This window comes from Dipodomys spectabilis, unplaced genomic scaffold (genome assembly GCF_019054845.1).
Source record: "Dipodomys spectabilis isolate Male_0828 unplaced genomic scaffold, ASM1905484v1 ptg000148l, whole genome shotgun sequence".
Classification (NCBI taxonomy): Eukaryota; Metazoa; Chordata; class Mammalia; order Rodentia; family Heteromyidae; genus Dipodomys; species Dipodomys spectabilis.
In genome coordinates this window covers 3,854,969-3,868,550 of record NW_024870825.1, presented here as the reverse complement: position 1 = coordinate 3,868,550, position 13,582 = coordinate 3,854,969, and the positions used below count along the sequence as shown (strand labels likewise).

The 13,582-nt window shown below is 40.3% G+C and overlaps 1 long non-coding RNA gene across 1 annotated transcript; it reads right to left on the bottom strand.

Annotated features, from left to right (window-relative positions):
- Nucleotides 1–1,042: 1,042 nt before the first annotated feature.
- Nucleotides 1,043–12,836, bottom strand: LOC122118385. Its single transcript, XR_006149338.1, has 3 exons — nucleotides 12,801–12,836; nucleotides 1,968–2,043; nucleotides 1,043–1,088 (listed from the first exon to the last, which is right to left on the bottom strand). It is a non-coding gene; the product is annotated as an uncharacterized LOC122118385 (long non-coding RNA).
- Between the last annotated feature and the right edge of the window lie 746 nt (nucleotides 12,837–13,582).

Below are 13,582 nucleotides of genomic sequence, written 5' to 3'. Positions count from 1 at the left end.
GCTCCATACCAATTGTATTAACAGAGTATACTAGGGGCAGCATGTAAAGAAATGAATAGGAGGAAACTCTTCTTTTAGAAGCTAACAGTCTAGTAGAGAGTCTGAAAAGGCAGATGTTAGTACTGGTGATAAAGACTGATCTTCTATGGAATTAGTGGTTTGCCAAAAATCAGAAGAATTATTTGGTGGGTCTTGCCTGAAGAATAAAAATCTGACTTCCCCCTTCAATAGGGCCATACCATGCTTCTGTTTCTTCTTTTTCTTTTTTCTTTTTTTCCTTTTGGTGATACTGGGAATTGAACCTAGGGACTTGTTATGCTAGGCAAATAATCTATCATTAAGCTACAACCCCTGCCTTATTCTTATTCATGTTTGTCTTTTATGGACTCAGTAGGCCCATATATAAATGAAAGTCTTGAACAGAACTGTGTCTGTGTTAAAAAAAAAAAATTAGTTCAGCCAAGCACTGCAGGCTCATACCTGTAGTCCTAGGATTACAGGAGGCTGAGATCTAAGGATGGAGGTTCCAAGTAAACCTGGACAGAAAAGTCCCTGTGAGGTTCTTATCTCAAATTAACTGCTCAAAAACCAGAAGTGGAACTGTGGCGGAAAGTGGTAGAGGTCTAGCCTTGAGCATAAGAGTTAAGGGACAGCACTGAGGCCCTGAGTTCATGCCCTATGACTGAAAAAAATCCATATTTAATTCTTACATAAAATTTCAATACATCATATAGTTGATTGTTTCCGAAAATGGAATATGTATCAGTGTAGAATATAAAGGAAGAAATTAGGTACACTTCATAGAGCATGTCAAAACTCTGAGGAGGGTCTGCACCCAGTCCTTCCAATTCCCAATGTTCACCTTTGTAGTTCTCAACATTTGAATATGTTGAAGACAGAGTAAGAACAGATGCACAGCTCACCACTGTGGGTGACAGGCAAACTCCACAAAAATATATCTGCTATAGAGATGTTAATAGCCTATTAGGATTTCAGAACTCTAGCAATTTCATACCTCTTAGTCATTAAAGAGGACCATTACCCAGCTTGGCTTGACCCTGGAAAAGCCTATCATGTGTTCTCCTGCCCTATGTAAAAAGATAAACATTAAACAAACAAAGAAACCTCTTTGCTACCAGAAAGGAAAAGGCTGTGTATTTCCCACTGAATTCAGAGAGGGCAAGCAGTTCCAATAGTTTTAGAATGTGAACTTTCATAAAAGGCACCTTATCTTGCTCGCTTTCTCATATGTCTTCATCTGTTTTATTGACTCTGTTTGATGGAATATAGCAGCAGGCACTGCAAAGTGCTTTTTAATACTTTAGTAAACAGTTGAGAGAGAGAAACCTCATTACAGATAAAGTGAGAAGTGAAGGTGGACAGCCCATTTATCTTTCTCAAGATGAAATAAGGGCTATTGTTCAATTAGGCCAAAATACAATCTCTCATGTTTCCTTCCTAATGTCTTGTTTGGGGGCAGAGGTAGGAGGTGGGGGAAGTGAAAGGCAGGTTGAGTAAGCTTCTGAAATATTGCCCAAGAATGAACAACAGAATGTGACTGGGCTTGGGAGGAGAATGAGGCAGCTGCTCCTATACAAGTTGCTTTGAATTCATTTCTGCCTGCAGGAAGCAGGGGCAAAGATAGTTAAGGATCTATGGGAGAGAGCCAGTACAAATCCTTTCTCAGTCCTGGCTTGAAACTTTCATTAGGATGCTTTAGAAAAAGGGAGGCGGGGGCAATTGGCAATGGTTTATAGATGGGGCTTAAGGAAGAAGAGTTGAGAGTCAGGCTGATCAAAACATAAAATGTACAAAGACTGTGCATCTGTTCTCATTCCATCTGCTCTCATTCTTTAGCCATTAGCTATAGTAAAAACATTCTGTTGATTTTTAATGGGGATGAAGAAGGGGAGGATGGTAGTGAAGCTGGAAAGAAATCCAGCTGTTTTGCTGCCCAAAGTTAGCACCTGGCTCCTTCTTAGTCTGCTGTGCTGGTTAAGAGAGTGCCCGTCCCTCATTCCTGCTTGGATGTGCATATTTATTCTCTAAAATAACAAAAAAGAGGAAATTCAATTTCTGAACTGATACTGTTAATTTGATAATTTTGGTAATTTGGTAGGAGATACTCTCCTACCCCCATTATTTGAACCAGATCATGTGTACTGAGATATCTGATATATATATATCTATATATCTATATACATAGATATATATATACACACATATATATATATATATATATTTATATTTTAGAGATGCTTTAGAGATTCTAAGTACAAACATTCCTTTCTATCCTTAGGTGCTAGGTTTGTTTTGTCTATGATATCTGCAATCATACAAGACAATTATTCTACTAATTGTACTGTGACTTGAGTATTGGTAAAAAAAAATTATTTAGATACAAAACAGGAATAATTTACTTACCTTTTCTTAAATCTTTCTTGCCTATCCTTAGACAAAACCCAGGTTTTGCCAATGGTGTTTTCTTTTTGTTTTTAATTTTTTGTTTGAGTCAGGTCTAGCTCTTTAGTTCAGCCTGTCCTTGAACTTATGATGTTCCTGCCTCAGCTTCTAAAATGCTAGAATTAGAGGTTCATGTTATTACATTCAGTCCCAATGGTGTTTTGATTTAATACCTCTCATTGGATTACTAAAATAAAAAGTTTCACTTTCTCCAAAGTTCCTCCCTATTAAAGACTAACCAAGAACTCAAGGTAGAAGACAACAAATTCTGATGAGCTGGCCCACAGGGCAATAAAACTTCAACTGTCACTACTTGAAAATCAAAGCACATCTTCTTGTCCTAGGTAATTTGGAACTGCCTCTCTCAAGCTCCCAGGAAAGAGATAAAGCACTTCAGGAATCACTTAAAGTACTTTATTCATCATGTATATCAGGGTGGATTGGATTTATGGGATAGCAAATAAATAATATTGATATGAGGGATGTTATTAATGAAGTAACACAAAGAAGCAACTGAGAGGTCCTCAGCCACTTGGTTAAATTTGAAGTAAGATGCTTGTTTGGGGTAGATAGAGTTGGGCAAGAACAAGAGATAGAGCCAAGGGGCCAAAGATGCTTCAAGATGTTAGGACATTTTAGTCCTTCTCTAAAACCCCTGGCAGAAGGCATCACTGGGGAAGAGGAGATTGGCATAACTAATGTCTGCCCACTTCTGGGTCTCACCTGTAATCTGTGAACACCTGGAGGTAAAAATCCTGTCTTTTTCATTTAGTTATTACACAAAGTGCAATAAATGTGACTGAACTCACTGAGCTAGACACATCCTGCCTCTGTAGTCTACAACAAATACAACATCGTTTACTTTTCCATTAAGTCCAGTAGGAAGCCGTCATCAAATAGAAAGCTAGAAATCACCCTAGAATACGAAGCATATTTTATCGTAAATATTCTTATATCTCCACAAGGGTGTGCTGTCTGCGTTGGACAGGAAAAGTAATGAAGGCTTTTCCACAGCTTTGAATGACTAATGTATGCTTGTCCCATTCCCAAACCAGTCGCTGTTCATCAAACTTCCCTTACATTACCAATCAGAGTTTCTTTTACCAGGAAGAAGGCACAAGCAAGGAATGTTTGTTACTGACAGAAAGAAAGGGAAAGCTAAGATAAAATTGTACGGTCTCCACTCAAGATGTTTAGAATTCCATTAAGAAAACTAGATAAGCCACAATTAACAGGCAATGCAAAATTGAAAGGAATTGAGTTTGACCTTTAGGAGTCTCCCCAAGCTAAAATGGGGATCAGAAAGCTGCAAGCTCGAATGCTCCAATGTACCCAAGACCGAGGGTGGAGTTAGACTCCAGGTTTCCACAGGGAAACCTGAGGCAGGGTGCTGCTTCTAGCCCCAAACAACTGCCCACCCATTGGGAGTGAACACAGGACTTTTTTTTTTATGAATCCCTTAGACAAATTTTAAAGGGATGAATTTCTAGATCCTCAATTCCAACTATATTCTTTCCTAAAGTTGACCTGCCAATTCTGTACTTGTCTGAATTTCCCCACTTCTTCTTTAAAACTCTGTTTTTTAAAAGATAGACTTCAGAGAGACACTGGTGGCTCCTACCTATAATCCTAGCTACTCAGCAGGGTAAAATTGGAGGGTTACAGTTCAAAGCCAAGCCAGGAAGAAAAGTTCAAGATATTCTTATCTCTCATGAAGCACTAAAAAAGCCAGAACTAGAGCTTTGGCTCAAGTGGTAGAGCCCTAGCCTTGAGGAACAAAGCTTAGGGACAGCACCTCGGCCTCAACACACACACACACACACACACACACACACACACACACACACACACACACACACACACACACACACACACACACACACACAGAGCTTCATACCCACAGTAAATTTATTGGTGTGGAATTGACCCAGGGTGCCAAACAAAGGAATTATTCCAGGATGCCTCCTCTTGAGGACTGGGTGCCAGCAGGAATAAAGGAGGACATCCTTGATGTTATCCAAAAGATGGCTGGCACTTCCGAAGCTCCATCCATCCATCCATCCATCCATCCACTTTTGAATTAGAATTTAAAAGTGAGATCACTGTAACAGCTATGGACCTTAATATGATTATTTGAATTTAAAATTGAAGTATACCTTTTTTTTGTGTGTCAGTTGTGGGGCTTGAACTCTGGGCCTGAGCACTGTCCCTCAGCTCTTCAGCTCAAGGTGAGCACTCTACCACTCGAGCCACAGTGCCACTTCCAGTTTTCTGAGTGTTTTCTTGGAAATAAGAGTCTCATGGACTTGCTGGCTTTGAACCATGGTCCTCAGATCTCAGCCTCCTGAGAAGCTAGGATTACAAGTGTGAGCCACCACTGCCCAGCTGAAGTATACCTTTTTTTATAGAAAGGAAATCAGGCTGGCTGATAGTTTTAAAATGAGAATTGGGTTTGCCAAGTTAGATGGCAAATATTGACTACAAATAGAATAATTTAAGTATACTTACTGCTCTAAGATCATGACCAGAAATATATTCAGGTAGATAAATATATATTTATATAAACATATAACACATATGTATATATAATTATATATAAATAAATAAATTTGAATATATATTATATTATTATATTATGTATTATATATAATATATATTATATATTATATATAGATATATGTTGGTAATTAGACTTATAATTAATATTACTGGATATCAGTTAAAAGTTTTCTTTAAAAAAACCAATTTAAGAGTACACACAAAAAACATTGAAGCTAACAGCTATAGGGACTTAAAAGGGGCTGGACAAGACAGTAACAATCTGAGGAGGTGTCTTAAAGGGGTAGGACTGAACTTTGTGTTAGAGAGTCTTGAGGTGATTCAGAAATGGAAAGGCAGGAAAAGGCTATTTAGTCATTCCTCAATGTCAGTAGTAAGTTCATGGACTTTAGAGTTGTATCAAATGTGTCTGATGAAGTCAGGGCAGCTTCGTCTCATGACAAGAGCCAATGGAATGGCAAAGACAGTCTAGTCCAAAAAGAGTTAAAAGCTTACTTGTTGGGAAATAAAGAGAGGGCAGATTGGACAGGCAAATGAACAATGAAGTGTGTGTGTGTGTGTGTGTGTGTGTGTGTGTGTGTGTGTGTGTAAACTCTTTGGCTATTGTAGCCAGCAGAGGACATCTAAAAGGAGGATAATATTTAGTGCCAAGGATCCTCAACATCGCATCTATACCCTTAAAGTCTATAAAATCCTCCATGTTAGACATTACTACTGCATCACACCTAGCCTCTAACTACACTTTGCTTCCTAGCTAGGAGAATCCTAATTCTCTTTTAAGATATCTACCTCCCCTCATAAATCTAAGAGATTGCACCTGCAGCTCCTAGGACGGATCTTGTAGGTCAAAAAACTAATAGGTAGATCTAAGCTAATTGAGGTCATTGTATCTCTGCTCCTAGTGATTGATTTAAAAATGATCAGAGCAAGCAGAAATGGAAGTATTTTTATAGAATGAGATTCCTGAAGGGAATGAATTTCTTCATACTAAATATAATTTTAAGGGAAGGGAAGAGATTCTCTTTAGGGCACTGGCTATATATTAGGTAAAAGCAGAGTTTTTTTTTAAATGTTAAGTCAGTGAGGTCAGTAAGAATCTTAATTTACTTCTCATACTTTGCTTAGACAAGATAATGCACTTAGTACTGCTTGGCTGCCTCTCAAAGAGCTTTTGACTTGGAGAAGGGATAGGACAGGCATTCTCAGCCAGGCTTATCAGTACCAGACAGTATTTAGACTACAGCCTCAATTGTGAGTGTGCCCTTTTGTGAAGCCTTTAAAGGCCGGATCTGCTTACAGGGCCATTAACTGTGGGGTCCCACAAGTCACCTTCCAGGGATAGCTGAATATACCTCCCTAAGTGCACATCAATCAGCAAGAGACACCACCTTAACCATTTCAAACCCAGGCATGTTTAGTAGATGTAGAAAGAATTATACCTGTTGTGTGGGTAGGATCATCTGAAGAACAGACTCTGAGGGATGGGATTTTCCATTTATTCATTTGCAATATGGATTTTTTTTCTTCTCAAGATTAGCATTCTACCACTAGGTGGTTTATTGGAGATATGAGCCTCATGGACTTCCCTTCATAGGCTGGCTTCAAACTACAATCCTTGGATCTCAGCCTCCTGATTAGCTAGATTTAGAGGCATCAGCACCGAACACCTGCCGTTGCCATTCCTGATACCATTCAAACAGAGAGTGATGGGGGATTAGAGCTTAGTTCTGTCATTGAACTCTAGTTCTCATTTATTCAACACACTTACTTCTTTTATGTACTAGTTACTCTTGGCTGTACAGTAGTGATCAAATAAAACCTCTACCTTCGCGGAGCTTAACTTCTAGTGTAGACTTTAGATTCCAGATAAATATTAATATAAACTACACACACACACACACACACACACACACATTATTCCTGGATACTGAAGAAAAGAAGAAGTCTACCTAGTAGAACTGGAGGCTATTTATCATGGTCTGGGAAATGGATCTGGGATCTAGCCACTTAAGGCTCCTTCTCCATCTGAGAAGGACTAAAAGAGTTGGCTCTCCTCAATTCTGAACTCAGTTCTTTCATGGTACCCCAGTTCATTTATTTGACATATTTACTGAGGGTCTTCTATGTACTAGGAGCCCTTGTAATACTAGTTACACTGTATTGAACAAAGGAAGCCCCTGCTTTCTTAGAGCTCACATTCTAGCACAGAAGGAATACAATAGAAATTATGAGGATCACTTGAACCCTAAATACATGTCTCTTTGTCCATGGGGCTATCATCAGAATTCACTTTTAAAAATAGATCGTCTGAGCCAGGCACTAGTGACTGACACTTGTAACACTAACTACTGAGGAGGCTGAGATCTGAGCTTCTAAGCTCAAAGCCAGTTCAGGCAGGAAAGGCTGTGAGACTCTTATCTCCAAGTAATCATGAAAAGCTGGAAATAAAGATATGGCTCAAAGTGGTAGAATGATAACCTTGAACAACAACAACAAAAAAGCTCAGGGACAGTGCCCAGACCCTGAGCTCAGAGCCCAAGGACAAGCACTGTACACACACACACACACACACACACACACACACACACACACACACACACACACACGCATATATAGTCTATAGTCAGTTGTCACCTAGGATAGGACTTAGAATTTGCTGACAAAACTGGGGATCTTAACCCACTGGAAGGGTGGACACTTACCTACATGTTGTGATCTAGGGCCTCTGAAGGGATATTTTGGCCCACAGATTCTTTTCCTGAAAGCTTTTCTAGGGTGCTCCAAGTGCCACTTCCACTTACTTATTAGGCTTGAAGCATAAGTTCATAAAAGTTGTATTCACAGGACATTTATTGTCAATAATTTTTTGGCTCTTTTAAGTCATCTACCAGTTGTGTTTATTAAGTAAGTCCAAATCACTTAATAGTAGTAATTTGGGCACAGTCTGACAGATGTCGCTGCGTTCCCCTTGAAAATTACAAAATAGCCCACAGTGTCCCTATGAGTTCACTATGGAATGCTTAACATATGTTTGTCATTGTGAACTAAGTGCACAGAAAGGGCTATTACGAGATAAATGGTCCTTAACAAGGATAACTCATTAACAACCCCAAGTGCCAGATGCATCCATCTGGTCTACCAGAGAGTGGGCTGAACCTAAAGAGATGAGAAATTGGAAGATTAAGTTTTCAGGGAAGGATATGAGGTAAAGGGCAGATTATCAAATGCTGTAGGAGGCAGAAAGGTCCATGTGGACGAAAGGTTTCTTTCCAGGAGGAGAAAGAGGAAGACACAGAGCCCTGCTCTGGGGCCCTTAAAGCCACAAGAAGGTAGGAAAAGGAGGGGGAAGCCACAGGAAAAGGTAGAGATGAAGTGGATACAAGTTATCTATCTCCTGAAGGGCCTGCAGCCTGCTAGGTATTCAAAGTCAATGGGTTCTCCCCTTGCAAGGGGCTACAAGAAGGCTTGCTCACCCTCTTTAATTCAATTAGCACCCCCAATGCTGGTTATATCATTGGTCTCTACTCCTTTGTGTACTTCCAGGACAGAGAGAACTGACTGTGATGGCATCTCCCTCACTTTGTTCCCATCAACAGTCATCCACCAGGCTCCACTCGGAACCAGGTTTTTAGATGCTGTGGATGAGTGAAGAATAATCCTGCCTTTATAAGCTTAGGGTCCCAACACCTACTAGGAAGACCAATGGATCCTTCCTGTCACTTTTCTTCTTGGCTGGGGGATGTTTGGGTTCATCAGGCTTTAAGGGACTCTTCACGAGCTCCATTCCACATATTGTCTTTGTACCCTAACAATTCTTTCCTTTTTTTCCCTTGACTCAGAGAAACTGAGTGGGAGCTAGCAAATTCTAAAGATTAAAATAATAATGATTATCAGATATATCCAATGTTTATATATCTCTGAGCCAGATTTATAAGATAATCTTCACATATGTCTAAGAAAAATACTGCCAAATATAGTTATATTCTCAAATTAAAGATATATCTTATTTTCTTAAAAAGTGTTAAAATATGGGAGACAAAGTATATCAGAATGGATAAAATAATAGTAACAGTGAGGATGCATCTATGATGGTTAGGCACAATTAATGTTAACTCACTTTACTCCTATTTTCTATACTGGCTCCTAGCAGCCAATTACTAGTGTGAATTTCACTATATCACCCATAAAAGTAACTTCATTTTTTAAGCTTTCTCAATAAGCTTAAAGTAAGAGGTAATCTCAGGAAGCAGGTAGGAAGAAATAAGAAGGAAAAAGTTAATGAAGTGTCTGCAGACTAAAGTCTGTAGGGACCACTGAAGCGTAAAGGACAGCTTCTATTCATAGGATAAAAGGTTTGGGCATTTGTCCAATGGGTTTTATTCTCCTTGGATTGAGAGTTGTCCTGGGGCTTTACTATCTCTTTCTGGTTGAACCTGGAAGCGGTATGGGGGCTGAATGAGCTTCTGCAAGCTTGGAGAAAGTTCTGAGATGGACAACAAAGCCAAGATATACTACACACAAGGTGAGATGGAGAAGAGGTTAACAAAGAGGGACAAGAGCCTGTGCCATACCCATGAGAAAACACAGATGTGTCTGAGTTGTCTTTTTGTGCTTAGACTGGTGATTGATACACTTATCACTTGGCCAAATCTAAACTTGTTCAGAGACACCATAGGAAATGGTCCTGAGATGATAAGGAGAGAGGTCCGCCCTGCCCTGGGCATCCATCACCTGACTGTAACCTCATGATACAGCCTGCACCAGAAATGGCAATTCAAACCTCCTGATTTCCTGGTCCACAGAAACTCTGAGAAGTAATAAAGTAGTTATCTTTTCAAGCCACTAAATTTTGCCATCCACTATGGTTCAATCTCCCAGGTCCATTCTAACCATAGACAGAAAATAATTAAGTGGCTCTAGCCTACATCTGGATTCAAAGCTACTTGGGAGAAGAACTGTATGTCATCTCTGAAGTAGTGAGAGTCTCCAGGAAGAGAACTTGGTATACTTCATTCTAGCAATCTGATGGAAGAGACAAACATGGGACATAGAAACAAACTGTGGTTCAATGAAGGAAAATAACCTAGTACATTAAGGAAGAGTTAATGTAGGGGCAGGCGTAATTTAGATGGGAGGAGAGTCTTGGAAGGGCCCCCGTGAAACTGACAATTGGGTTCAGACTGGAAACATGAGAAAGCATTCAGATTAGGAAATGTAATTTAGGTCAAAGAAACAACACTTGTGGAGGCTCTGAGGCCAGAAAGAACTTGCTAAGTTTGTCCAGGCTTGTTCCAAGCCATAGATATGGTCCATTTGTCTCTTGCCCCATTTGACCTAATACTCCTCTCACAGGCTCATCTCATGGTACCGGTAGATACCCAAAGGGCAAGTCTAACTATGTACATATATGACAAGCCTCTGCTTATCATGCCTGCTACTATGATTTGGAGATGGTCTATGTGCTAAGAAGCTTGGTCCTCAATGTAATGGTGCTGAGAGGTTGGAGGACCTTTAAGAGTTGCTGTCAAGTGAGAGATGGTTAGGTAATGACTGTACTGGTTAATACTGGTAAGGAAGAATGGGTCAGGTTTTTCAGGAATATAGAGCTCTGGCTTAGCAAGTGCAAGAATATGAATTCAACCCCAGTATTGTAAAAAAAAAAAAGAAAAAAAGCCCGACCTTCCCAGGTTTCTTGCCTTTCTTTTCATTGCATAATGGTAGCTGCCCTGAGCCTCTCATTAAAAACTGATGCTGAGAAGTAGAGCTGTGGCTGAAGTAGTAGAGTCCCAGACTTGAGCAGAAAACCTAAGCAAGAGGGCAAGGCCTGAGTTAAAGCCTCACTGTTGGAACAACATCCACAACCCCCCCCCCCCCCATGTTGGTCCCATGCCTTGGGACCTTCAGAAATTTAAGTTAAATAAATTGTTTTGTTTGTTTTAATAAAGTACCCTGTTTTGGGTACAGTATTCTGTTACAGCAGCACAAACAGATTAACTCCTGCTAGCAAGTCACACAGACAAAGTCATCTTCAACATGACCTACATGAAGATGATGAAATGGGGTATGCAAAGTCATTTTGGAGGGACAATCTTCTGCATCTGTTGAGTTCACTAATTGTAATTTGTTACCCAAGTTTTATCTATGCTATTGCCTTTGTAGTTGCATGAACCCACTAACTGTTCCCTTGGTCTTCCCCGCTGGTTTGTACTTCCTTGACCTTTCCCTCTAAGCATTCACATTAGCTCATACCAAGGCCTTGTGCCAGTCTTCATCTTACTTGCCCCATTCCATTGCACCTGAATGCCAGTGCAGGTTGTATCCAGCTATGGCAAGAAAATCTAAACAAAATGTAGGATGCTGGCAAAAACAATTTCATGGAGATAAAGTAAAATCATCTAGGCTGATTAAAACGCTGAGGAAGAATTGAATTGGAACAGGTAATAAAGCTCACTGATGGGGAATGCCATGAAAATTAGCTAGTCAGTATTCATGGTTTGAATGAGAAAGAAAAAAATATTGATTTACATATAATATCTCTGTGTATTTTCCAAAATCCTCTTCAACTAATATATAACAGGAGATGGTGAATTCAAGTGTTACATTTAAGGCCCATCTATTTTGGCTTTATTTTTTTTTTTTTCCAATCAAAGAATAACAAAGATCAGCAGTGGCAAAGATAGCAACACTTCTCTTGGCAAGAGACAGAAACAGAGACAGAGACAGAGACAGAGAGACTGAGAGACAGAGAGACTTACAGAGACAGAGACAAAGAGAGCCAGAGCCAGAGAGAGAGCTGGCTCTGGACCTAGACATTTAAAAGAAGTTTAGATTATAAAACACCATAGCATTCATAAAGAATGGTTCATTAGGTTTTTGATGAGAAACTTTAACGGGCATCTGTTTCCCCTGCTTCTGTTCTTGCCCTACCCCCACTCCCATTAGAGACCATTGTAGAGTAAATTATGGCCTGTTCTCGAGCCTGATTAATCAGGGTCTGTTTGAGTTGGTTGCCCTTTTCCTCCTGCCAATGGTACTCCTCTACTTTGCAGTTTCTAGGATGCGAAAGTACAAAAGCAGAAAGTACAAAAGCAGAAACAAGAGGAGAAACTTGAGCTCATTCACTGTGCCCATTCCTCAGCATAGGCTTGGGAGAACGGCTCTGTCACTGTGGTTCTGTGCTATCTCCGTGCTTAGGGATAAAATCTCCTCCACATGCTTGCCATGTCACAGGTAGCTGAAAGGGGCTTTGCAGTGGGTTTTGGCTCTTTTCAGTTGGTGATACAGTGGAATGATAATGGTCAGAATCACAAAATGGACACGTGCAGGGACATGGTGCTAGATCCTGAGCAAAGTTCTGCAGACAGATTTTCTCACTTCAGCCCTACTTTAGAGGTGAATATCCAAGGGCTTTAAGTAGTCAAGAAAGTTGCCCAAGGTCACACTTCGGAGCAGCTTGCTTGTTCCTCAGTGCAAACAGCTGGCCCACCAACTCTTTCTTTTCACTGAACACATCCTCTTTCAGAGGAACAGAAGTTTGTGGGTTCTATCACACTCTTTATTCCCAAATTTTGTGTAGGGATTCTCCAGGGCTTCCATCCAACCCTCTTCCCACCTGCTTGCTTCAGAGCTGCCTATGTAACACAGCCATGAATTTGGTCTTGGGTACTGTTCCTGGTGCTCGGAGAGCATCTCCTGAGCCATTGAGGTGATAGAGCAGTCATTCAGACACTGGCTTTGAACCCAGACTGCCTGGGCTCTGCTTCAGCTTCTACACTTACCCACCTCTGGGACATTGGGAATCACATCATTTCTCTAAGCCTCAATCTCTTGAGCCTTATAATTGTGTCCATTGCCTAGAGCTGCTATGAAGGCCAAAAGATAGTTCATGTAGAGGACTATCAAACATGGGGTAAATTCTCATTTAATACAATCTATTATTATTTATGACTACGTGTTTGTCACTGATATTGGATGAAAGGTGTGTGAAAAGAGCTTGGATTAATCTGGATTGATTAATAATGGTCTTTGGAACTCTAGTCTGGGGTTGACTATACTACCAATTTGCAAGCATATTACAGATTAGATTCTGATGCACTGACCAGGGCACCTTGCCACCCACCATCTGTAGAACACAAAGGTGTTTTATGTTAGGAGAGATTGACTCCTAAGAGTCAAAAGACTTGGGGCAAATTACTGAGATGAGCTAAGTATATTGGAGAGAATAGGAAGGGTGTTTATTTCCTGTAGTAAAGCTGAGTCTAGGAAGGTTCCTGTTTACCCTTCGCTGGTACCAAAAGGGTGGGCGTTATAAGAGTTTCTTAAAGGAACCAGGGGAAAGGGAATCCATTTCCTGGAAGAGCATTCACAAGGCATCAGCCATCAGACTGTGTGCTTCAGTTGTTGGTGTGGCTGCATTGAGAAGGTTGAACTCTACCTCAGTTACAGAAGGATATTCTCTGCTCCTAGCTATGGTAGACCCTGGCCAGGCTAAATGACATACCTGTTGAGGAGCCCACTGTAGAAATTGAGAGTAAATCTTTTGATATCAAGGAGTGCTGGA